We start from the raw sequence: 27,573 nt of genomic DNA, 5'->3' as shown, positions 1-27,573 counted from the left end.
CAGGGTATCATGTCATGGTCAGATCTAATCAGAGACTTGATCCTGCATTTAGGAAAACTTCAGAAACATTATGCCTTCGTTCACTTATACTATTGCAGCCATGAATGGACTTTGCTCCTAATTTACAATAATTAGACAATCGTGATAAAATCACATCATGAACGAGAGATCGTCACATTTCTGGTGTGGTGAGAAGACTTGATGGTTACATCCCTTATTACCAGTGCTCTAACTGGGAGAAAATATTACACACTTTGTTAACAGAAAGGGGATTTTATAGAGGCATCTGGTCACTGTATTTCCTGTTTCATATATACAGTATATTGAAGACATCAGGCAGCTTCAGTTTACTTTAAATCTTGTGGGATGAGGAGCAGCTCTCCTCTGCAGGGGTCGGATCAGCGTCTTGAGGGAACTTCAGGATATATCTTTTACTTTAAAGCTCACAGGGCTGCACAGAGTTCACTAGCTGCCAGTTTAATGGATTGAGTCTGGCTTTTCAGAGGTGCCACAGAGACACTGCTATTTGCCGTGATGGTTAAAAGTCAGGAGACAGAAGAAGCCGATTTGTCCCCAGCCTATTTCGCTCTCTTTTAATCTCCTGTTAAGTGTTTGCTCCACTTACAGCCGGCCAGATTCCTCCATCTATTCACTGTCACTGTGAAACAATGGTATAAAAGAAGAAAATAAGTATCGAAGTCAAGTAAACAGATTTTTTCCTAATTTCATTATCTGAAATTTAGGTCGTTTCAACCAGAGCTCCAGAAAATTACAAAGGTATTCTATACTATTTTATAGTTTGGTAACAGTGGGCTCATCTCTAAATATCTACCATTAAGATTAAGATATACTTTGTTGGTGCCTGCAGGTTCAGTGCCTTGCTCAAGGGCACCTTGGCTCAGGAAGGAAACTATCAGACCCCTTTCCAGATTTGGTTCGTGTAGGGACTTAAACCAGCAGCCCTCTGGTTGCCAACCCAAGTCCCTACAGACTGAGATACTGCTATCCCTATAAGTAATTGTAAATCACTAAAGCATATAACACACTGAAATAGAACCATCACAGATAGTCTTTGAATAACGAGCAACGTTAACATCTCTGAACTGCTTAAATAGTGTTTTGGAAATAAACAATTTAATTGCATCACATTTTGACTGTGACAAAAAGAGAAGGGCAAAACAAATGGAGGAAAAACACATTTATCTCTGAAGTAAATAAATCACAACCTCAAGGACATTGGCAGATATTAGAAAAATTGAGCTGAATACCAAACACAGTAGTGTATGTGACAAGTCTAACAGTCACCACTTCAATACAAAGTAGAAAAGGAACAGTGATTGAAAAAGATCAATCGTTCGTACTCAAAATGCCGAATAGGGCTTCAACTTTCTCAACCTATCTACAGAAGAGTCATGATCGAGAAGAGAGGAAGAAACCCAGGAAATGAGACAATACAAAATGAAAAAATACAAAATGAAACAGGAAATACTAAAGACTAAACTTGGAATTAATACAATTAAAATACACATGAGGGAATCAAGCGACAGCAGGGAAGAGTGAGAACCAAAAACAAGAAAGGAAATCTGACATTGAGATAAACAAAATACAAAGTTAATAAGAACAAATCGACACAAACAAGGAATGGCTGAGCTGGACATGAGAAATCTGAATTGTCATTGTACAATTCCAAATATCACATAAAAAAAAAATTCAACATTAGCCTGGACAACAACTACCGTAAATTCCGGACTATAAGCCGCTACTTTTTTCTCACACTTCGAGCACTGCGGCTTCTACTCCGGTGCGGCTAATGCATGGATTTTTTATGGGGGACAATGAGCTTCTGCCGCAAAAACATTTGACTTCGTCACGTCGGATCTTAATATCAGTCATTTTGCGCTTCATGCACGCACCCTCATGATGAAAAACACACAGAGAAATGCATATGATGCAGCTTTCAAGTTAAAGGCGATCGACCTGGCTGTCAAAGAAGCTAACAGAGCTGCTGCACGTTAAGATGACACTGACAGCGACAACAGAGACTGAGGAAGTGAGTAATGAAGTCATTCTGAGGCAGTGAATGGATGGACTTTTTCTTGTGAAATATATTACGGTCATCTTTTTCATCAGCCGTGTTACAGACACCGTCGGCTAGGCTTCGTATTGTAACGGTTCATGTTGTAAAGTCAGTAGTTGATAATGTGTTCATAATTCCGATTATGTGGAGAGTCAGTGAATGCACCAGCGAGAACGTGTTGAGTGGCTGTATGAGAGAACGCTGGGGGAGAGAGTTGGATTGTTACGGCAAGTTATGACAGCTCTCTGCTGTAAACGGCGTGGTCACGGCCGACAGTGATCGGGTTATTAAAAGTTATTATTTGAACGCTCTCGTTGTCCTTTAACGTCCGTACGGACGCTACAGTATTTGCGGATGTTACCGGTAGCCTACGTCTGTGTAAATAGCTCTTGTTATAGCGTGGACACCTGCGGCTTATAATCAAGTGCGGCTTATATATGTACAAATACATTTATTTACTTATTTTTAGCCGGTGCGGCTTATATCCAGGTGCGCTCAATAGTACGGAATTTACGGTAAGTTGTTCAGATCTTCTCCAATGAAAAGCACCTTTTATCCAGGTAAGGACAGTTTGTAAGAAAGTTTGTAGAAAATGTGCCAATGTGTCAAAATTAGTTTAAAATCAGAAAAACACATCAACAATAATTTGAATCTGTAATGTGCCACAAATGTTCAAATAGTTGGCAGCTATCAGGAATAGTGAAGTTTTCCTCAAAACAATCGTGTCAACAGAAATAGAAATCGACACTCATCATGTTCCAAGGTCAACGTACAGGCTGCAAAACAAACCCAGCAGCACCTTCACAAATCTCAGGGTGACGTCCAACAGCTTCCATGAGCAACACAAACTCAGGTACATGGCCCTGTTAGCAGATGGTGCAGAGTCTGCGCTGTAAAACAGAGACACACCTGCCTCACAAGATAGACACTCTTTTTCCTTTCAGCTCTCAGGAGACTGAAGCTTCTCACCAGGTCGCTGAGCAGTTTTACAGTGTTCGCTGTGAATGATGATAAAAGCCAGAGTCTGTCTCATGATGTAAGTTGGGCCATTTAACAAATCTGTCTGGTGTCTGAATAAGCAACGGAGACACTTTTATGTAGAAAAACAACAACTGTGTACGTGCAAGTGACATTTTTATCTTTAACTTCTGAACTGAATGCTGTCAGATTAATGTACAGGCAGCACCCTATAGTCTGCTTTTGTAGACAGTGTGCATGCCTGTCACACTACAGTTCAGGGTTGGCGCTCCCGCTCTGGATTACAGGCAAGAAAAAAAAACTTTATTTAAGGTTTGGGAAAGACTGTAGTTTTGGGTTTATTCTGCTTAAATACTGTTTAGTGTCACTGCTGACTTTTTCCATGTGCTATGTGCCAATGGTGTATTACACATCTTGTTTATCAGAATTTAAGCGTACATTGAATGAGCTGCTTGTAAAGCCTGATGTCTTCTTCTGTGAGGCTCTATGTGCTATGATGGAGAAAAAAAGGGATGAAAACACCATTATTCAAATTGTATCAATATGTGCAAATTAACCCCCATTTAAGTGGAGAAAGAAACTCCAGATTGGACTCTTGAGTTAATGTTGCATGGATGTCTGAGAAATGTGTTTCAGTTTTTTTTTAATAAGGAGGGACGACAGACAAGCCTTTTAAATTAGGTCCAAGGCGAAAACACAACGTGAAGCCTGGCCTCTTATAATAGAACGGGGAAGTGATAAATAAAGGCCTAACAGCTTTAATTAGTTGTCAGTATGGGGTCTGAGGTTGTGAATCCTCCTCCCACTGCTGCCACGCAGTTCACTCTCCTCTCTTCCTCACATCCTGCATCCTCTCCTTAATCTATGTCTTTTTCTGCCCTCCTTCCTTTTCAGCCTACTTTCTCTCATTGATACCCCATGTGAGTAAATTGAGGGAGGCATTTCAAGGTTGTCTCCATCTTTGATCGTCACACAGTGGACCCCATAGGAAATATCAAATATTAAAGCTACACGGCTTCTCAGCGGTGCGCACTTTGAGACACGACATGCAATAAGAATGCATGGCGTGATGTTCAAAATGCAAAGCACTATGGTTACACACTCTTCCAACGGAACTCCCACGGGATCCTCTTTCCCTCTTCTTTGAACAGTTCGGTGTTCCAGCCCATGAACATTTCCGCAAAAAAGAAACAGGATAACAAAAGAATCTAATCCAGGCTTGCAGTGTGCCATGAAGGGCAGGGCGCTTTCAGATTATACCTGGTGATTTCTGTGACAGGAGGAGAGGAGGAGATGAGGAGAGAGGACGAGGAAGTAATTAGGGAAATCATTTATGGGGTGGTGTTCACCAAACATTCGGAAACTTCAGTCAGTGTTAGAGCGAGCACTTCCAGCTTAGAGGTGATTTAGGAAAGTTCACAAAGTGAGTCTGAGCAATGACAACTTTTACTCAATAAGGATGTCTGGTTTTGTCTCACAATGGCACTCCAATAACAAGTGAAACTCTTAATACGATCACCTAGAGTTACCTTTAGATTTTCTACGCATAGGAAGCAAGCTTTGGGTAGATAATTCTGAACTAATACCAAAGTCAATATGACTGTTGATCTCAGCGATAAAAAGACAAACAGCAATCCTGAATTCAAGATCTGAAAGAACTAGCAAAGAAAAGGACACTGCAATAAGTGATCGGTGCAAAGAGACACTGAGGATGTGTTTCCTGAGACAATGACAGCCGAAATGTTACGCTAACACTGGAATTAGCCTCTGTTTCTCCTCTCGCCTTCGAGCTTTAGGAAAAAAGCAGAATTTAACACATTTGGTCACACTGAAATGGCACCAAGCTGTGTAAGTGTGAATCTGACCTCTGATCAGTTTAAACACTGAGTGATGTGTTGAAGGAAGCAGCTGTGAACAAGGGTGGGCATAGCTAATCAAAAATGCAACTCTGGTAACAAATACAGTAATTTGAGATTTCAGTTGTTACATCATTTGTCTTAATATGTTATTGAAGTTACAATTTAAAATTAACCTTAACATTAATAGTATAATAAAGACATAACAGAAACATCAGCAGTGGTTTGGAGATCTTAAGAGGCCATGACGACTTTGAAAACTCTTTCTTACACTGAACTCTGTTTGAAAATCTTCAAATAACAGAAACCTTTTCATATACGTCGTCTTCTGACGGCCCGCCAGCAGGCTGCAAGTGTGTTTTCTCACCATTCGATCACGCTATACATGGCTAGAAAACTGTGATTGTGATTCCAATCATGTTATCATTTCAAGATCCAAAAACCACAGCAGCCACGGTCAGACCACGACTAACAAACAAGTCTCTCTGATACATTTTCTTTACGTCTGAAGTTTCACTGTCCTCTTCCGGTCATCATAATCAAACGAAAATTAGTCCAACCACACCACATCTATAAAGATCCAAGCGATGATTCAGAATGTCTACTGCTATTCTACTGATTTCTCTGCACTAATGCTTGCAGTCTGACCTTTTGAGTGGCATCTCACTTGACCATCAGGACCTTTCATCCACTGCTCCTAGCCTACTATAGCCAATGAGAGTCTGAGTAGAAACAGGACTTTCTTTCTCTCCCCTCCATGACCGGGATGACACTCCATACTGTCGGCTATAACATCAGGGCCAACAGTCTCGTCTCTTCAGAGAGTCAGGAGCAAAGGAGGTCAGCTGACTGAAGTTGGCGAAAATGAATTGAAGTCAAGAAAATAACCTTAATGAAAACCTATTTTACCAAAAGTTAAATGTTCCAATAATTGTTATTAAAATGAAAGTCCACGATAAAATGTAATATATATTAATGTTAAGAATAAAGGTTAAAGGATGAACAGACGTGTGTCCTGCTGTGGCTGTGAACATTATAGATCTTAAGTTTGACTTGCAGGCCACATTATAAAAATAATTATTTATCTTTGTGTTTCTGGATAGTTTTTACAATGCTGGTTTAATGCTTACTCTTACTCTGGCATCTATGATTAATGGGGTATGTTTGAAATGGTGTTAATGAGATACACATCATATTTGGTTGTTTTGAAACATTCATCCAAGAGTCAAAGCTACATTTCCTCAGCATTTATCTCTCATGTATCACCACATCTTTCAGTTATCTTCTCATGAAAATGAATCACAACTTAAAGTGTGTGTCATTTCTTACATTTAGTGCCAACCCTTTAACATCACAAACATGATCATTTTCCTTGATCATTGGATGAAGAAGGCGTCTGTCTGATTACTGATTCAAACAACACCTGAGAAGTCTATTAGAAGTCTGTTATAGGTCCATTAATGCTGCTTCATTGGCTCACAAGATGAACACATCCTTTGGTAATGACATTAATTGAAGTCGTGGAACAGTGTTAATGGTGTAATGGCATTGATTTATTGAGTAAGGGAAACAAACTTGTCTCTAATGAGATGAAGATCAGCCTGAATATAACCTATATGTGCAATCTAGGACTCTAATCGATTGTTGGTTCTCTGAGGATTTCAAACACTCAAATGATCTTTCAGAAATGTTCCCTTCTCTTTAAGGAGAGCCATATAGCAATACAAGTCCTCCCTATCAATTCTTTATATGTGCACTCAAAAAATAGTCATAGTGAATTTAATATTACCTTTATGAGAATATTTACGATAAGACTTCATCCTGTTTTTAAGTAATTATTTTTTTTCCCCTACTGACACAAGTGATTTGAGAGTTTTGTGATTCCACCCTCTGGTGTTGTGTTGGTTTAAAGAAAACCAGCGCCAACACTCTTGGCCCTCCATACGAGGATTTGATTCCCCCCTTTTGGGAACTGTGAAGTCCCCCAAAAGACAGTGCTTTCCCAGGGGTGTTTATTCTTTTAAATTTCTAGGTCAAAGCTTAAAGCGTAAAAGACACTTCCTAACCTAAAGCAACATCGAGGTTTTTGTAACAGTGATTTCTGGAAATATTTTAGTTAGTGCAGTATGCATAGAAAGTAGCGTTTTTCTGTCTCTGTAACATACTGTAGGTCAAAAGTCATTTGGAAGTCGTCTATTCTAATTCAATTTTTTAAATTTAATAAACATTTGTGGTATGCTCTCTGGAAAATGTTTTATTTGATATCTTGATACTAGATTGAAGTATAAACTAGTCTCTTTACTAATTACTAGTTTCTCGTATAAACCATGTCACGTAAGCCGTCTCTCCCAACAACAACGTTAGGCCGTAAACTATAGCCATACATCGGACTATAAAAGCTCAGGCTTTGGCAAGTTGTGGCAGGTTGAGGAGGAGTTTCATATTTGGATCTGCTCGGGCTACTGCATACTTGCTAGTGTTAGCCTCTTAGCACAGCTTTCACTTTGTCTCAACAGAGGAGAATCGTGAATATGTTGTTGTATTTCATCGCCTTTCTGAAAACTGACACTTTCAGATGTGACATGATTTCTGAGTTGGAGTGCAGTAAACTGCTGCAGAGATTCTAGATGTTGCTTGCTTTTTCTACCGGTGTGTAAACTTACACTAACTGACAAGCCCCTTGAACTCATGTTACTTTTGTGAGCGGTAAAAGGTCAAAGTCTTGTAAGATTTAAGATGCTCAACAGTACGTAGGACAGGTAACAACATTAGCCAGTTTATCTTTACACCCCTATCATCCACACAGCCAAGTAGCTCTAAAGCACACTGCAAACCCCCGAGAATACTTTTCTTATTTTTGCCCATTCCTTTCCTTTTGTGTCTGTGTGTCAGATAAGGAAGAAGTGACCTGACCTTCACTCCAGTGACACGGTTGGAGATGAGAAAAACTAAAGAGGTCATGAGAGTTCAGTTGGCAGGTCCACAGGGAAATGTCACAGTGAGCGCATTAACTCTTCTCTTGTCTACTGTCAAATGTCAGTATGCTAATGACCAGAAATCCATGTCAATAATGTTCTCTCATATCTCATAGCATGCCAAGCTAGGTGCCTCTGCTGCACTTTAAGAGAGCCTGTGTGCACTCCAGTTTCCATGAGTGCATGTGGTTTCTCCCAGAACATGCCAAGACGGATCTGATGAAACATTCAAGTTTCAGAGACGGTCTGTACGTGGTCTCTGTGGAGGTGGAGCAGATGTATGTTCTTTGGTTTGAATCACATATCAAACCCTGTGGGCATCAACCAAACATGTAGATGGTCTTTTTTGAGAGAGACAGTAAAGATGCAGTTCCTGTATGAAGAGCCACAGTACATGTTTAATAGGGTGAATCTACAAGGATTTTTCCTTCATGTTTTCTGTATTAACTTTCACATGAGTCAGTACAGGGGTTATGTATCAGCTTTTGCCTTGATGTCAGATTTACAGTTTTTGAGGAATTATAAGTGGGGATGAAAGGAACAGTTTGATTTAAATGAACTGATTGCATCTGTAGCAGTGATTACCAGAAATACCAAGGTTTCTTCAGAACATATTCAAACACTCAGGTACATCAATTATTCAGGGTATTACCATGGCGAATGTGAAGACCATAAAGTTCTCATTTATTTGCCACTATTTAGTGAAATTTAGATCAATGATGCTATAGGGTGGGCTACTGGCATTTAAAGATAGATATGGCAACATTTTACACATAAATACAAAAGAAATCACATATCTGTGTTATCGTGAAACTGTGAGTGACCTAGTGTGTGCAAACTATAGCCCGCAAAGACAACAATGCAGGCCGCGGGCAATTTCAGCACAAGCAATGGACATTTTTGTCCACCGCTTGTGCTTAAATCTGCTCCTAATCCTAATATTCTCTTACAGTGTCGTATAGGGAACTCTGTTGCTTAGTCCGCCCCTTTCACATCCTTCTTTTTATGTCATGTCTTGCCTCAGGAGACTCCCAGACCCCCTCCTGTCAGACCGGGATAGTCTCTCACTGTGAAATGCATACTGTATGTGAACAACCAGGACTGCAGGGCCAATCCTCCTAAAATTCTCAGGAGTGTCTTATCATAACTTTAAACTTAATTACGGTAATTGAGGTGTGACTGGTTGCATTCCCTCTTTGTTGATTCTCCAGAACCCAAAGCCAGACAAGTTACCAATATCATCCCACTCAATTTTGCTTGTGTATAAAAAAACAAAACAAAACAGAACCACAATGTGCCAATAATTAATTCCACCATGGGGCTGGGCACCACAAGTCTGTCCTTGTCATTTTTTTAATAGATGGTGGACTGTGCTCACAGAAACATATAGAATGTTCTGGAAGAGAAAGATACTGACGCAAAGTTTTCTTTGGTGGAATTTTACTGGTTGAGTGGGAAAGCGTTTAGTGTTTGTGTCTGCCACAGGATGGTCGATCCATCTGCTGCCGTCACTGAGACTAATGGTGAGATTTCAGTGTCCAGTGAAAAGTGACAAAAGAGGAAAAAATTACTACAGCTCCATATGCTTAAGGACAAGAGAAACCATTAAGAGTGGGAAATAACGAAGCAATCTCACTTCAAAGAGATGAAGAACGACGCTCGGAGCGTTTTTTTCTTTTGTCAACTTGCCTGTCTTGTTTCAGACCATTAATAAAGTGCCGCAGAACAATGCAGGGGGGGAAGTTTTTCAGAATTAAGTACAACACAAGTGGGGTGATGTCCATGAATTGACATCTTTTCCACACATTTGATTCAGTATTCATCCAGCAATCTTACTCAATGGACTTCAACATTATTACCATGATAATGACAAAGTATTGATTCGACCTTGTTGCACAAAATTTAAAAAGAACTCTGATTACGCTGATTATGTAAGGAAATTAAAGTGATCACTGTAATGTGGAAACCCTTTTAACCCAACACAGCAGCAACAACAGCGAGGACCTTTAATGGGCACCGCAGACAGAGCAGGCTTATTCCCGGTGGTAATTAGAGCTGTTCAGAAACGTTGCCTAGTCTTTAAGCAGAGCGTTTGTTAATTGCCACCTTTGTCGCAACATTGCTGCTGTTTGAAAAGATAATAACAGCCGGTCAAAGTAATTGTTTCATTATGAATTCATTTGTTGAATTGTTCAGGAATATTCCCTCAAGAAACTGGTTATTGTTTTGCTCTCAAATCTGCATTGTTGCACAGATACTGCTCAATCCTAGAAGAAAATATGTTCAAATCTTATGGGCAGAAACCCAGACGATTTAAAGGCTAAAGGCAATCATTTGCAGGATTGTTGAGAATATTGATTTACTGATTATTTTTCAGTAAATGTAAATTCTGGCATTTTAAGAAAAACTTATTACATAATGCAGAGACATTAATTGGCAAGCAAACACGTTGAGTGAGAGGCAAGTGTTGGCTTGAATCCTGCCCTCAGAAATGGATATGCCGGTCAATGACAGTGATTACCATGCCTGTGCTTCTCCCTCCTACACCTCTCTTGTCACCTCTCCTGTCAGAGCGGCAGAGATAATGCGACCACACTGCATAATGTGGCCTTGTTGTGGTCGTGTTTTACTAACCTAACAGAGGCAAAGATAACCCAGTTGTTTCAATTGCCCAACACCATCTGAAAAATGATGATTAACTAACCCCTCCTCGTGTGTGTGAGCACAAGATACATCATCATATCAACACTCTGTGGCAGCAGATGAAAAAATCTATCTTGTTTAATGAGTAGAAAATGGACCGCTCTAGATTCAGAAATTGCACAGTGTGGGTAAAAGCTATAATTTCAGTGGAGTGCACAAACTGTACACACACGCATGCACGCACACACACACACACACGCACACAGTCTCATTAGGCTCCTAACAGAATATGAATATTTATCCGGAGCATGTGTCCCTTCAACGATCTTAACTTACCACCAGTCTTTAAAAAAAACAATGTGCATTTTTCTTCCAAAAAATAAAACAGAAAATAAAAATGCTGTTGTCAAATTTGGCTTTGATGACATGTGCTGTAAGTATGTGGTAAGTAAGAAAGAAATGTGGCGTTTGTTACGTGCAGGCAGTTTAAACATGAATCTTATATCAGCGTAATGTTTAAGTGTAAGAAGTCCATTGGAAATGTTGTTTTAAACATTTTTTAAAAAACTTTTATTGACATGTTTTCAATTTATTGCTCACTGATGGCTTCACTCATATTCATGTAACAAGGTTATTTCATTGCTTTAAACTGTAAATCCATTTGGTCCCTCCATTATAATGCGTATGTAAGGAAACTGAGTTTAAAATATGTCCAAGATAAAAAAAATAAACAATTGGCTGTTTAAGCAGGATTCACACCAGACCAAATACCAGCAAAAAAACTGATTCAGACAGCTGTTTTTAATTTCATTCTTTGTGACAGTAAGACTCACTTTAATAAACTCTGTTCAACTAAAAAGTGAGTTGCGTCCCATATATACCAGGGTGTCCAATAGAGTATAATTGAGAGAGGTATTTTGTGGTTCTCCTATCAATCGAAAGTGAAGTCAAAAACATGCACCATGTATCAGTGTCATGTGCATTCCAAGCCGCCGCTACCCTGCTTGTAGTGTGCTGGAATAAATGCAGAATGGGATAATGGCAAACATTGAGATTTTAAATTTAAGCGGGACCTTTTGGGCTAATTTGTTTCTCAGATAAAATCAACTGTCTCTCTCTACCAAGTTTGTCTACTGTTTAACCTGTTTGTAAATGACAGAAAACATGCACTTCTCATTCAATAGTTAGATAAATGGCTAGATAAATACATCTAATCCCCAGCAATACAGTACAAACACAGGTGAATCTTTACACACCCTGCATGCCCAGTCAACATGTACTGAAAGAGTTCTGGCTCATTAAACAGGCTCTTTGTGCCTCCATTAATAATGCAGAGGCACTGCGATAGCAGTGATTTGCTCAAAGACCTGCTATCTTGTTAATGCACCATTAATCACACAGGTTGAATCAACAGCCCTGGGGGCAGTACACCCCTCCTCTCTGTAGAGGGAGTGCTCAGAAAACTGGTCAACTCTTTTTCTTGTTCCAGACACATAACATCCACCTGAAACGCCCCGGACATGTAGCTGGGAACAACAGAGAGTTATGTGTAGCCAGAGACACTTTATTTTGTATTACACTGTTTTTCCTATGTAACACCTTCACTCCTTTGTGTCTGGCACATTTTGATCTTGCAGTGTTAAAGTAACAAGGCGAACATGATAAAATATGTGTTGAAAACAAACACCTTAAAAAGACTCTGGGAGTTCATATCACCAGCTCTGAATTAAGTCCTTCTCTCTAAAATATAGTTTTCTATAATGCTCATCATGTCACCGTTTTTGTCTTACCTAAAATATTCCTCTTGCTTCTTTAAGATATAAAGGAAAGTGCACATCCTCAGAGTGAAGTTAAATCTTAAAGCATTTTTCTTCTCTGTTGTGCATAAATGTGCCTTAAAAAACATATTCTTCAAATAGCTCAACACTAGTGAGTGTTCGGGGGCTATTATGTGTTTTACTTCCCAGGTTAAAATATTAAGTGGATGGAAGAAGGGGTATGAGTAACCATAAGAGACAAGAAAGTAACCTGAATCCTCCTGACTTTCGTTTTCTTCTGCTCCCACATGGGTATTGCCACACTTTATCGGACTACATTTCCCACAGCTGGGGATAGACTGCTAGTTTTAAGGCTTCTTTCACTCCCTTCTATTCCCTTTTCTTCCCACCTGCTTCTTGAAATGAAATCAATGTTCCAGCCCTTTTCATCCTCTCTGTAGATTGCCTCAACTGGGGCCGAGTCTATCAGGCTCCACCAGACTCACACTCCCCCTTCCAGCTCCAGCACCTACAGGGAACTCCATAACTGACTAAGCCCCCCCAGGGACGGATAATCCCTGGCTGAAACGCCCAGATTCTGTGATTAATGATATGTCTAGTGGTTGTGACCCTTGTTCTCTTGCTGTGATGCCTCGTGTCAAGCCCAGGGAGCTTTGGAGAGCTGACAAGGGAGACCTGTACAATTATGCACTGGCACAGCGAAACAGCCCCCTGGCAAACACAGATACAGCTTGACAGGACCTTTATTAGCAACAAGACATGTGAAGCGTATACAGTACAGTAAACTGAGAAACAAAGAGAGGGTGTAGCCATTTATCTGCTGGGTGAGCAGTTTGCATCGCCCACATATCTCGCAAATGCATTCGAAATGTGAACTCAAGTGTGGTTAAATCCTCTGCTATATTACATACATGAATTTTGTCTAAAACACACATTTTAAAATGCACCCCGGGGAGACTTTTCCTGGCAAATGCATTATATTCTTTATCTGCATATTCATCCTTGTTTGTATGTGGTCCTATATAAAAGGCACACAGCTGGTGCTGACAATCCCATGTGAACAAGAGTTGACTGAAAGTGCAGTAAAAGGGTTAGTCAAGATCATCACACCTCCTGGAGGAGGGGCTGCAGGCTTGGCTCGCAAATCGTCATCGTCCCAATTGGGAAGCCGTATGGTTTAGTTAATGAAACTAAGTCTTTAACAAAACTAGTCGTTCTCCCTGAAGCCAGTGAAGGATCATGGATTATAAATGAGTGAAAAATTTAGTGGAAAGAACCCAATTTTCATCTACTTACAACTTAACCACGAGAAGTGTGGAAGTAAGCAACAACCAAGACGCAATGAGATTCAATGGAAAAAGGCAAAGCATGACTTTCTCGGTTTAGCTCGATGATTACACCATACCTGCTCACTGTTTAAGTTTAAATTTTAAATTGATTTAGGTCTTTGTTGGATTGAACATCTGAAGAGAGATAGGAAACATTGGTGGGAATTTCTACAGCCTCTGTAAACAGGGTGTTTAAAAGAAGATACCCTCTGCTAACTGGTACAAATCTAAAAATGGATCTTGACCATGTTGAAAAATGATGGCAAATTGTCTTCTTCAGATCATTTTGTCAAAATGCATAATTAGATAGTTGTTTGGCAAAGAACTCCGACTCAAAAGTTTCAAACATGCCCACACAAGTTTAAAAAAAAGGGAAAAGGATAAATGCTTGAGAGGATTCTGAAATCCTGTATAAATTTGAATACTCTTCTCTTCCAAAGTGGATAAAATGAAGTACTTGTTTCAAGCGTCATCGTTTCACTCTCTAGCAGCTAATCTGCTAAATAACTTGACTCCAGCGCAAAACTCGACTGATAAGCTGGGGTGCAATAAATCTATTCCAAATCCACTGTAGATTACCACACAGACAGTACCTGATGGGCTTTTAGTTATCAGCTTTTGTTTTTCTCTCCCTGAACCAAAAGATCTGTCAGTGGATCAGGAGAAGACAAATTACGCACCAGTCCTAATCTTACCCACAGCTTCACCCACGACCAAGCTGCCCCATATTTTACAAAGATACTCATGCAAATCTTTTACATGATCCCTTTATGGATCAAAGTCGATTTCAAAGCTTTCCTCTCCCAAAATCCCAATTGCTCAATCAGACACCTACTCCTGCTGAGGAGCCTCGAGTTAATGACCCTGTTTCTCATCTGGGCTCCTCCCTGTTTTCCTCTGGCGTTGTGGGTGAATGCTTAATCTTCAGGGGAAGCTGTCAGAACATGATGAATGCTAGCAGTAGACTTGCTCACAAAACCTGCATTAATTTTTAAGCACAATTACTAGAACAAAATTTTCTAATTCAGATTGTGCAAGATGACTGTAGAGGCACACGCAAGGCCGGGAAACATGTACTGCGTTCTGCTGAAACAACTTTTTTTTTTGCCGTCTTTCAACACACTCCATGGAGTCTAATTGTAATGTCAAACAGGGACACGAAGAACTGACAGTTCTCCTGTGAAAAACCCAGTTTTGCCTTCATCTCTTAGCACAGATGGCAGTGTTGTGGGGTTGCTAAACCGTCCAACGCTTAGCTGTGTGTGTTGGAAATCAATGTCCCATTCATGGTCCGCCTCATCTGCTTTGATCCAAGAATTAACAAGACACATGAAAGGAACAATTACCAGGTCCCACGCTTCTCTTTAAGGACTGCCTTACTCAAAGTTAGCTTGGTTTTAATGCTAAGCTGTGCTACAAAGAGAGGGTTTGCATTCTCCTCTCTATCGGCTTGCTAAAAATTCAACGAAAGGCTCTGGGGAGAGGGAGATAAATAGGACTAAGGAGGCTGTGATAGAGCAGGGAGGGGTGAATAATTAATGGGTTGTATTCAATTGTAAAAACCCAAGATGCACACAACAAGCCTGTAAATATGGATACTGCAGAGAAATGGGAAAAGAAAGAGAGAGAATTGCAGCTTTTCAAAATCCACGTGTTTCAAAGGACCCTGAATTTAAGGGGCCTTCTTTTATCCCTCTTGGAAATGATGTTTGTGAGACAGAGACCTTGAAGTTTAGAGACAAGGATTTAAAAGCAGCGAGACTTTGCAGTGCAGGAGGAACCCTGGAATCAAATATGTTTCCTGCTCAAAGCCACAAAGGAGACACAAGGTTGTGCCCAGAGTATCTGCTGTGAGTGTGTGTTGACATGGAAGACATGCTTTCTTTTTTATTGAAGTCGACAGGAGAGAGCAATGACTCACCTTGACCTCAAAGCTCTTTATTAAAACAGGATTTTCCTATGGTTATTAACAAATCTGTCAATGTCCAGCAGACACACAACACATCATGTCTCTCATATCAAACACATCATATACTTATATTGCTTTGCATTCTTGTTTGTTGACATCCTGCCTGCAAGATCTAATTTGGTTTTGAAATAAAGTTGAAGCAGAGTTCATCCTTCTCGGTTAAACATACTGAAATAATTCTAACCAAGACAGGACGATAAATGTATCATTGCAACTTATAATTATTTCACTATAAACGGAGCTGAACTCTCAGTTACTCTTGATGAAATGAAGCTTCTCCACAAATAAGCTACCTTGGATGAGATCTAGCAAGCTCAGCTAAAGCAACTACAGAAAATGAGCTTACTACACAGAAGCGGCTTCATTATAGAACAAATATTAGTTTTAGTTGAGAATAATTAAGGATGAACTTATTCTACCACTACCATACTGTCTGTGTATTTTCATTTAAGGCCAGCAGCTGCATTACTTCTACAATACTACTGTGTTGCTTAATTTCATTTTTAGGGATGTGAGGTAGAAACCTGTTGTTGGTCAATTTTCCCAATAATACTTCTGACAAATCTAAAGATCTAAATGTACCTCTGTTGCCTCATTTGTCCCCCATCAAGTCTGGTGTATTCTTCAGAATGTGTGGTATACGGTAAGCGGACTGTGTTAACCCTGGAATTACAATCACTCTGAGCTCTGCTGGTTTTGATGAACTGTTGGACAGACTAGCATCCCCTCTCATTCCCCTGTTAACACCTTCAATCACTGCAGGTGGCTGTCTCTGTTTCAAAGCTCCTCCAGAGGAGCTCCTATAAACTCTGAGAGCAGTTTCTTTCCTCTCGTCCTTAAACAGTTCAGCGGTTTCTGATGAAGGCCGGATGACAACAGAAAGACCCTGTGGCTAAGCCAGAGGCTTTCGCCCCAAAACCATGTGCTGGACCTGCTCAGACAGGTTAATGTTCTGTGACTGACCGACTTTCTGGTCTAATTTACACTTTGTGCTAAAAACCCTCCACAATCACAAGTGCTATGTTACAAAAAGGAAATTCTTAAAGGAGCAATATGTAACTCTGACATGTCGTGTTTAAAATTGGTACTGCAGTCCAAATTTGCGATTAGGGTCCCTGGACTTTAGAACGATCAGCTTGAGGACATAAGGCGGGCAGAGACAGTGGCATCTTTCAAATCACTGCTTAAAACTCATTTATATGGACTTGCTTTGATGTGATCTCTCATTTTAAGATTTCTATCAATCCCTCCATTCCCTCATTAATTTAATTGCTTTTACCCTTTTTTATCTATCTCCTCCTATATGTTTTAGCTTTTCTATTTGTCCCTTCCTGTATTTACTTCACTGCTCTTCGTCACAGAAAACCCCAAACCTGATTGTAGCTGTCTAATAGTTGAAAGTCTTTTTGGCTAATCTAGAGGCTTTTGCTACAAAACCATAATCATTATACCTTTAAACCATATTCTTTTTTTTGATGATTGACTATCACTATAGGCCAAAAGAGAAGTGTATTTACGTCAATGCTAAACCTGAGTATAACCTTAAAAAAGCTTTTTATTTACAGGATCATAAAGCAGAAATTCAAAGAGACAACTCCTTCAAACTTCATCAAACTGTTATTTAGTATCGGCGAAAATGTGTAAAAGAAGAGAAGAAGACTTGAAAGGGAGACTCTGTGTGCACAGTTGGGTTTCACAGTGACTGTGACTTTCACTTCATTGTAACAATCACCATGCACCTTCTGCCTGCAGTACTGTACCTCTCTAGTCATTTCCAGCCAAATTCCTCAGAATGTTGCTGGGAAGAGAGAAAGAGAAAAAAGTGGCAGATTTGGACAAGAGCGCGCTGGCAACCTAATTAGTGATGATGCAAAGCTTACCACCCTAATACCCTTTGATTTCCTGTTTGTGTTCCCGTTTCTATCTTTCAGTTCCCCTCCTCTTGGCATGTTCATAACGTGCTCCTTTTCAGCCGCACTTCAGCTGCCCAGCATGCACATATGACAAGGAAAAAAAATCACTTTCATAAAATCTTTAGTCTGGGGATTAAATCCATGTCATCAGAGCAAAGACTGGCTGGGCTTCCTTTGAAGCTGGATAGATCCCCTAAGAAGGGATGAATGGCAAAGTAGTGCAGAGTTTTTAGTGTTGGCAGATAATATTAAGCAAGCTGGGCTAGTTTTTAAAGTAACGATAGCACAAAAAGGGAGCGATGACAGCGGGATGAAGTGAGCATGCCTGATAGTGGTTGAGATGTTGACAGGGACCTTTGATATGAGCTCGGAAGTGCCAAAGAGTGTTTGGCTGAAAACGCCACAAGCTCAACTTCAATCGAGCAAGAGACTGAACCAATGAAAACTGGACCACAGGACAATGAGATATGAAAGACACAATGTCAAAATAACCCTGATCAAAGATTACCTATTGTAGAAAAGATCCTAATTATTTTTGTGCAAGGTGTAAATCAACAAAACTAATCGATTACAACCTTGTTTCCATGATTTCATGCCTTAAAGGCTTTTTCATCTGAATCTGCTCAATCTGTGTTTCTTAATCTTACACATATTGGGATGCTGTCTTGATGGGTGGTAGATAACAATTACACTGGACATGAGAGACTGCAGTTTAGCCTGTTGTTGGATTCGACAAAGACACTTGGTAAAGGTCAGCAAAAGGCCTGGCTAAGCAAAAAGCTGAGTTTGTGGACCAATTTGCTTTTCCTGAAGATAGTAACATTACGTTCACAGTTCTGGGAATTTTTTTTAAATAATAATTTCATTAAAAAATTCACGTAACCCAAACTTTTCAAAATCAGATTTGAGCCACTTTCTCATGTGGTTCTAAATCAGATACAGTTCTGATTGTTTGCAATGCGACCTCAGCCTGAACATTCAGGTCTGAGTGGACTTTGGTCTCACTCTTGATTGACACACATCGTTGATTCTGCACACGAAGGATGGCTAGGCACAGGAGTCACTCCGACATAGCAGGCAGTGCTCCACAAAAAAGAATCTGTAATTATATTGTTGAATTCTTCTCATCTGCTTATAGAGTTCACATCTTTAACTGCACATTAATGTGATCACTGTAAACCATGCTCTCTTCATGGTTTTGTTGTTGTTATTGTTGTTGTAATTGTATTTAAATGCATTTCCAGTAGCAGATGAGCTCCGTGTAAAGACACTTGAGCATAATATTTGGTTAGAAAACTCGAGCTTTGGGGTCAATTGTACTATTGTTTATTTGTATTGAACTTTCTCTCTTTGGACCAGACATTCCTTTAGCCTTTTCCAGCCACTACTTGTTCCAGTCCAGTTGTCCAGTACAGTCACATTTCTGTGTAACTCACTGACCCGCATTCATCCTTAATTTTATTGTCCCCAGAGGGGCGCTTAGTTTTGCAGGAAAGGTTACAACCCAACACACAGCAGAAAGCAAAGTATTTTAGAAACAGTCAAATGAAAGACTAGGTAAAAATGAAGTGTAAAATCCATAAAAATGATACTGAAGACAAAGACAACAGTTAATCGGATTTATACAGCTGCAAAAAGAAATGTTTTCAACGGAGTATGAACACAGATTTTAAATTGTCCACAGTTCATCTGAGCTATGTGCAGAGGACGATGAAACTCGAATGTCAGTGTGTCTTTCTGCTCTCTGGGACAGAAACGTGTTATTAGGACCCTGCTGCTGTGACCTCCGGACACTCATTCAAATCACTTAGGGAGCGCTCCATTTAGCCTTGCCAGCACACCATACTGTGTAGTGACAGGGTTGGAGAAAGCCAGTGAGAGGACAAAATGGCAGGTATTAAACATAATTTATTTGATTGATCAAATGTATGAAAGAGTTGCAGGTTGAAGCAGCTGGATCACTTTACTGTAGGGAGCAAGTTGCATGAAACATCTAGGGAAACATGTTTAAATGTAGCACTGCTATATAAAGCAACAGACAGCTAAGAATGATGCAAACTATACATTTACTCTGTGCAAGTTGCAGATGTGCACAGATAACTGTTCTGTATTTGAATTCTTTAACCCGTTTTGTCATTGTTTGCTTCACAAGTAACGCCAAGCTCCATGTTGGTGAGCCAAATTGAAATGGGTTGGAAACTACATTGTAAGAGCCGCATTGTGCTGGTTTGGGTTTGGAGCTCAAACTATGTTCCCAGTGAAGGTGATGTGTCATTATTTCCACCAGTAGCTGTACCAGTGACAATACGGTCCAGGTGTTCAAATCATGTCAGGGGTGCAGAGCTGTGCTTGGATGGAATTCAGTTTGCCTGCTTTTGGCATGCTTTGAGAATAAAACAGCCAAAAAATAATCATTAAGTTGTAGCACCTGAAACCCAAAGAAGTGCAGTAAACAGACTTCCTCCTGCTCTGGTTTCCCCCTGTTGAGCACACTCCGAATGTGAAACGGAGACTTTGTCATGGGGAAACGGTCATACATCACCATGTTCTGTTTTGAGGTCTCAGGGAACATGTTGGAGCTCTCGTAGTGTTCCCGTTTGTCTTTTGTGTCTTCAAATATAATGCTACCTCCGAGTCTGACAGGAACAGTCAGCTCTTCTCCGCTGTATGTAAAGGGAACACAGAATAGAAGTGAACGGTGGTGTTCTCATGATAAAAAATCCACTTTATCCATTCAGGCGTGCCTCAACATTGAAACCCTCTTTGACAGGGTGGCAGAAACTAGTGGGATGCAGTATTCATAGCTTCTGTCTCTGGGAGCACAGATAAACCCGGGATATTCTTAGAAGCTGGATATATGATTTGAAATGTGTGATTCCTTGCGAATACATCTTCTTTGCCCCCCTATTGTCATCACCAAGGGAGGTGCAGTCGTAGCGTTCGCTTTCCGTGACAGAGCTATCTCTAAAATGTGCTCAGCTCTGTTAGCCCACTATTACTTGACTATTAGGGTGCTGCTCCTGGGGAGAGATTTATTGGAGTCAGAGAGGGCTTTACATGGCAGCTGCCACAGCCTGCACTCAGGTGATTTTTGTGAAGCAGACACAAGAAAGGGTTCAATCCTGAAACCAATCTGGAAAAAAAAAATGTAGCGCTCTGTTGTTCCCTCAAAGAAAGACTCCTTTGGTTGAGATGTAATTAAAAGATGAAAGCCAATACTTGAATTGTTGTTTACTTCCAGAATATTCCGATTAGTCTTCAAGCAATCTCGTACTTTGTGATATGAATGAACATTTCTTTCCTTACAATTACTTGGACTCCAAGAGTGATTCTGGTACCTCCAGCCTTTCATCTCCACATGCATGACACCATTTTATAGATCGTAGGACACAATTGATTCAGTTCGATCCGCTGCATTCATTCTCATATGGATGGGAAACCATGGCAAATGAAATGAAACAGTTAAAAACAGTCCCATGTTCTTTGTCTACTAATAGACATTGTACTAATGCATTCTGGAGTGATAGATCTATTTTTTGAGTTGAGGTCCAACATTAAGCAAACAGACAACACATTTTAAGCAACTCAGGGCCCGATTCACGAAGAATCTAAAAGCACTAAAAGCTCCAAAAATTGCGCTTCATCCGTCTCGAGGTCTAATTCAGAAAGCTTTTAGCGCTGGTGATACTCAGGTCCAAACATGCCTGACAGTGGCCTTATTCAGAGCTGTCAGAGTGTGGATTTATGAATTAGATGTGTCTTTGGAACTTATTTGCGCAGGTTTAGCTAGCGGAAAAGGTGCACGCTACTTTTGTGAATCAGGCCATCAATATTTTGAATTAGCCAACACAGGAACATGTTATAACTTACATACTGGTTAGTTGATTCTTTTGCTTGTTTAGTCTTTGTTGTGAATTAATAAAAGCTGCACATTGCAGTTGAATCTTCATTCTGTCCGCTCCTTAAGTGTGCCTCATTTGGCACATTCAGGACATTGTGATTTAAGTACTATTACAAACTGCTGCACCCGTCTCCCAAACAGCAGAGCTCGAAGGGTGCTTTTGTGTGTTCATGTTGCAAACTGGAGAGCGACATGAAAAATTAGTTCAGGCAAAGTGGGACACACACAAAGCCTCAGCCTGTGCCTCTTGTTCATTGCTTCACTGCTTCTTGAACAAACATTTTGTTATCTCTCTCCCCCTCAAAAGAAATAAAAAAAAATAAAAAAACCTGTCTTGAATCAACAGCAGTGCTTCACCCCAGCAATTCTTCTACCAATAATTGCACATATGTGTTGGTGGATCCTTGAAGGATTGAGTCATGAATTATTCACATTACACAGACATTCAGAGGAGGGGAAACATGCTTTAAAACTGCATAAAGGAGAAATAGCAACATGTCGCACAGTATCTGTACATTTAAGTGCTGCAACGCTGAGTATAGAAAAAAAAAATCAGCTCCTGTCCACCTGATCTGCAGAGGCAATAAAGGAGCTCCAGATGGCTGGGGGATATTTCTTCAAACAGGGTATACTGTATATTGTGTTTATTATTGCTTTTTTGCAAGCCACCACTATTGATAGATTTATTTGTTCCCAAAAAAGAAAAAAGAAACCTGAAGCACGTTTGGGATTACTTTCAAGAAAGACACAACACGATTTGAGTTTAGCGGTTTAAACACACAGACACACAAATCTTGATGCATCTTTAATATCATTTTTATGCCTCTATGACCTGCTTAAAGAGTTTTTTGGACCATCCTGCATTTTAACTGCTTGGCGTCTCCACAGAACTCATGAATCATCGTGCCTGTTCGCCCTGGGCAGTAACACAGGCTGTTTGTTAATGGAATCTGCATTTTTGCATAAAGAAAGTGTTAATGAGCAAATATGAATGGGCTCTAATATCTGCAGCTCTGGTGGAGCGAGCTAATGGACAGTGTCCTGGACAGAGGGGAAGAGAGTGGTGGAGAAAAGAGGAATTAGCGGTGAGGTGGGTGTCTGGTGTCTGCCATGGAGATGGGATGAATGCAGATAGCCTCATCTATAGAATTACAATGCATGTAATGAAGCTTCGCTCACACTCACTTTGCTTTCCTTTTGTTTTAAAGCGATTTCCATGCCCCTGCACCCTCGTGCGTATCATCCTTTCTTCTTAGTCATCGTACAACAGAGATTTTACACAGAATTAGTGCGACACCGACTCAGAACATGTTACCGTGATTCGTGACACATTGGCCACGAAAGATTGTTTATGTACTCCAGAGAACATTCAGAGAACAAAAAGGCACTTCTTATTAACCCCACAATCTACTGTTTTCAAAATGAAGTCAGTATCAAAGTGATCCCGTGGTATTTTTCTGTTCGTCCACGACGGCAATGCAAAACATAATAGTTTTTAATTTGGCATATTAATAATTCAACAAATGAAACAAATCAAGGCTTAAAAAGTGACAAACTGACCCAGCTCTAAATATAGTGCATCGCTAACTTACTGAATCCATGGAAACGTACTTTCTTGTGTAATCTCTCAAAGCAACAAGGGAGCTGTAGTTACAAAATGTAGAGGATTCAAAGGACATCAAATTGATGTAACAGAAGCCTCCTCCACCACCACCTTAAATCCAGAGCTGTCACTTACACATGTAAATATGTTAACAAAGTGTTCCTTATACTCAGTAGAGCTTACATCCTCTCCTCCCACAGCACATAAAGAAGTAAATAAACATTATTCTCAAACACCATAACCAGTGAGTCACTGCTTGTATAGAATCAGACGCAAGATTGTTCTCTCCATCATCCTTTACCACCTCAAAACAACAGTCATAGTTTTCAGTTATATATCACTAATATAAAGCCTTTCTTTGTCTTGAGCAGCATGTCAGCTGAAACTGTCTTATGTCTCAAAGAAAACAAAACAAAACATGGCTGACATTTTTTTCCTCCTCTGATGGAAAGCTGGAACAAAATGTAACAAAAAGAAAAAGACAATTAATCTAACATAAATGTGCACTGAGTCTCAAAAAGTAACTGCAAAAACATCTCTCTCTCTGCATCCCCAGCATGCAGGTGAAATAACACAGCAGCCAATCCTTACAATTCAAAACCATATCATGTCGTTTCGGCACTGAGTGAACATGAAGTAAGTATGTGTAACTAATCCAAAGCTACACAGAACATTTATGTGTTGGAGCAGACACACATGCAGGCAGTGTAACACTCTGAGCACTGTGGTCTTTATCTCCATTCTCCACTCTGATCATATTGGTCTTTTGGGTCTAAGTAGCTCCTCTGCCGAACCATAACGGCCCAAACAGCAGCTCCCTGTCGGATTAGGACATCACTGTCAGGCAGTCCCAGCTACACCCTGACAGACCTATTAGCGGGACGCATGTCAGTGTGAGGCTCTGCAGAGACGACAGGATGTAGAATGATGGGTGTGTCCTGTTGCATTTCTGAGGCGCTATTCAGAGCTGAGAGAATGAATTAAACATCAAAACATGACTTAAAAGTGTAGAAGCAGCAATACCATCAGTTCAGCAGATGTCAGTATTTCTTAAAAGAAATATCTCACACACTGTTCTGTTACCTTTCTTTACACATTGTATGTTGCTTGGGTCAAGTTTTAAAGCTGCAGTCCTCATTGAAATTCCTGCATTGACACTTAGCTGGGAATTACACAGTTTCATTTTTAAAATAGGGGCGATCACACTGTGTGACTGAATTGTTTATGACACCCGACCAAGGCTCACTATTTATGTGCTCACACTGTACTGGGTTAAATTGTGATGGAGCATTTAGCATGAGTAGTTTTTTTTGTTGTTGTTGTTTTTTGAAAAGTCCAACAAATGGAAGTTGAAATTGGATCTCTGTATTTTTTGTTTTTTTGATACGCACAGCTCAATATGAACACTGACAAACATACCACACTCTCACACTGCACACTCTCAACATAATCAACAAACGAAGGCTAACTAGCAAGCTAAATCACAAAGTATTCCCTAGCAGCTGGAGGTCAGCACCTACTACCTGCCAATGTTTCTCTCGGTCATATATTTGATCAAACAGGCATGTCCACTGTTGCCATGGTGCTTTCAATGCAATCCAGAAGACATATAAACAACTTGTGGCTCTGCTCTCACTATGCAAGTGTGTGTAGTTGTATAACCAGAACATCACAACTGCACAACTAACTCAATGATGCTCAATCATGAGACTCTATGAGCAGTTCAAATCAGGCTGAAAACACTGAATGCCCAGCTTGAGTGAATATTCGGTTGCTACCTAAGTTGATACTGATTCAAAAGATGGCTTTCATGCTTTAAAAAAGTGAAATGTTCCTCGTGTTTAGCAGAGCTGCCTGCCAGCTTTCCCTGTCTCTCTTCCTTGTCGGTGGCTGGCCAGTAGCCAAAGGCTGATTCATAAATGAAGGATTGCTGTCAGCCATCTTTAATCATTTGGCAGAGAAAAAAAAAAGTGTGCTTATTTGAACTGTTTCAGGGGCGCTTCTTATCTGTCCCTTCAGTTTAGGGTTTTATCTTTCACTACTCCTGTGATACTTAGTGAAATCCCCAAAAGCATCTCCTAAGTGGGTATTAAACTTTTCCATGTTTCCAAAAGAAAAATTAAACTGAAGTCAATTAAAATGTTAGCTGAGTGTGCTGAAACGGAGCCCTCCATGAAATCAAAACTTACAGTATTATATGTCTGCCATTTTTTAAACTCGATCAAAACATCAACAAAGTATGGATACAAAATCCCAGTTGCCTCATATATTTTGTACAAATCTGCAAAAACAATTTTCAAAAGTTGAATCCATTACATAAATGTACTTCATTTTAGTCAACTCCTCAGTGGATTAAAGCCTCTAGCTCTGTGAGCCAACAGTGTCAGTACAAACAGCAGCAGGGGACTGTGGTCGAGTGCAGAGGAAGCCTGAGTCCCCCTCAGCACAGAGAGGGGATAAGAAGGGAGACGGCATGGATGCTGCAATTTCCCCTAACTCCGTCTCTCTGCAGACAGCTGATGTTTATCTGCTCTGCCCATCTGGGCCTCATGACTAAACATCTGGTGGAGCTGCCACGGTGCAGGCAGTGTTTCACAGAGTGATGACAGCGAGGGGCCACTCCTGTCCACCCCGTTAAAAAGATCTCCGGAGGCAGGACTTCATTTCTGACGCGTCAGGGCTTCTTCTTACAACCTGTCTCAATTGCCAAAGTATTGTCAAGCATTTAAAAGAGTGCACCTTCATTATAGCCCTTGTGGTTTTATTCGTTTGTGATCAAAATGTAGAAGTAAGCCTGATTTGATTCACATATAGCTAATATCTCGCCTAAAACTGTTCTTTTTAAACTTCCATCATGTCATGAACTCCTTTAAAGTGATCTGACAACATCATTACTAATGTCTCCAATGAGAATGTTTTTTTTTTATTAAAAGCTATTTGTAGGTGCTGCAGATCTTTTCAAAGTAAAACATTAAGATCTCATCAACAAATTACATTAAAGCATTTTCCTTCTGCTAAGGTAATGATGGTTAAAAAGCAGGCGTCGCTCCATCATCATTACCCATGCATCCCTTTGAGCACATGCATCAGTTTCTCTTTCTTCCGTCTGTGTCTTTTATATTCTTTTACAAACAGCCATGCTTGCTAAGCCACAGTCCTCTTTTTTCTTCTCGAGGTTTTCCCCCCAGAAGGAGATGCTTTGCAATGACTGGTAGGCCTTCATCCATTATGGATGCTGTGTTTTAGGGGGTGATCTCTGAAGGATGATATAAATATCTCCTTTCGTTTCTCAGCAGGGTGGGAGAAGCAGCACAAGAAAGGCCACAGTGTCGAGTTAAAGAAGGGGGCGTCTCTACTCTTTGATTTTATGTCTAAAGTGAGAAAAGGCGAAAACATGTGTAAGTGGTTAATAAACTGCAAAGCTGTCTCTAATTCATGAGTTTTGGCAACAGTCTTAACAAACACTTTAGAATTTAAAATGTACATTTCTCTTTCAATGTCTAATATAAATAAGACCTGCATTACAACGTCTGTTCAGATTAGAATTTACAGCTATTTTTAAAATCCAAATAATCTCTTATTTCATTCAAGGTTAGGCTATGCTTTATTTAGCTGCCTCTCTTCCTGGGAATCACAGGAAACACAGGAAGTGAGGCAGGAAGTCAGCAAAGTGTTTGCTACTTCAGTAGAATGGCGTTACGTAAAACGAATAAATCTTTAACACGTTACGTTGTCCTTAAAAGTGCGTTTTGACTGAGTCAGAGATTCTTGGATGTTCATAAATGAGGACTACAACTCCCATGATCCCACTTTGCAACATAAAAAACTCTTTTTAATCAAGGTTTTGGCTTACAGAGCCCCAGCAGCATAATATAGAGTTTTCCTTAAATTAATCGGTTTAATGATTATGTCATGTGATGAGTGGAAAGATGTTTTGAAATCTTTTATGAAAAAAAAAATCACTTCTCCACAGCAGTCCAGCACAACTTTCTTGACCCTGGATGAGGTTTATGCCCTTTGTGTCCTCTGTTACAGGCCACAGCGGGAGGTTGTGTGTTAGCACACAAAAGCAGCGTGAAGTAAAAGCCTGACAGATGTGTGTCTCTGATGGTCAATTGAGAGAGCGAGACGGATAGAGGGGGCGAGCTGCAGGCCTCTCCTACTGTGTGCAGAATCACTGTTCTATTAGCTTGGCACTGTCAAGGAAGCCAGCCATCTTTTTAGAACACACACACACATGCACACACACACACATACAGTATGATTGGGGATTTAAAGGCTTGTACAGACAACGAAGGGCGAAGATATGCAAAGAGAAGATGTGTTCAACGCTCAAAGAATATTGTTTCTTTGATTATCAGAATCCGGTGTTATTAATTGAGCTTTACTGTATATTTCACAACCTTTTGCTGAAACACTCCTGAGAGGCTCTACATGAGCAGAGCAGTGTGGGGTTATGAAGGCTATGGAGCGGTGCCAAGCAGCAGCGAATCAGTTATGCTCAAGGCACATAGAAATAATTCATTGCAGTGCTCTGAAAGCAGTGGAGGCA

General features: G+C 40.2%; 1 protein-coding gene across 1 annotated transcript in view; it reads left to right on the top strand.

Moving 5' to 3' along the window:
* The window catches only part of LOC306833982 (metabotropic glutamate receptor 4-like), a 164,965-nt gene that overhangs the window by 16,838 nt on the left and 120,554 nt on the right, over positions 1-27,573 (top strand). The gene's annotated exons all lie outside the window — the stretch shown is intronic.

This window comes from Symphodus melops, assembly GCF_947650265.1.
Source record: "Symphodus melops genome assembly, chromosome: 13".
In the NCBI taxonomy this organism is placed as follows: domain Eukaryota; kingdom Metazoa; phylum Chordata; class Actinopteri; order Labriformes; family Labridae; genus Symphodus; species Symphodus melops.
The sequence above is the reverse complement of the archived record's forward strand: the minus strand, read 5'-3'. Positions and strand labels throughout refer to the sequence as shown.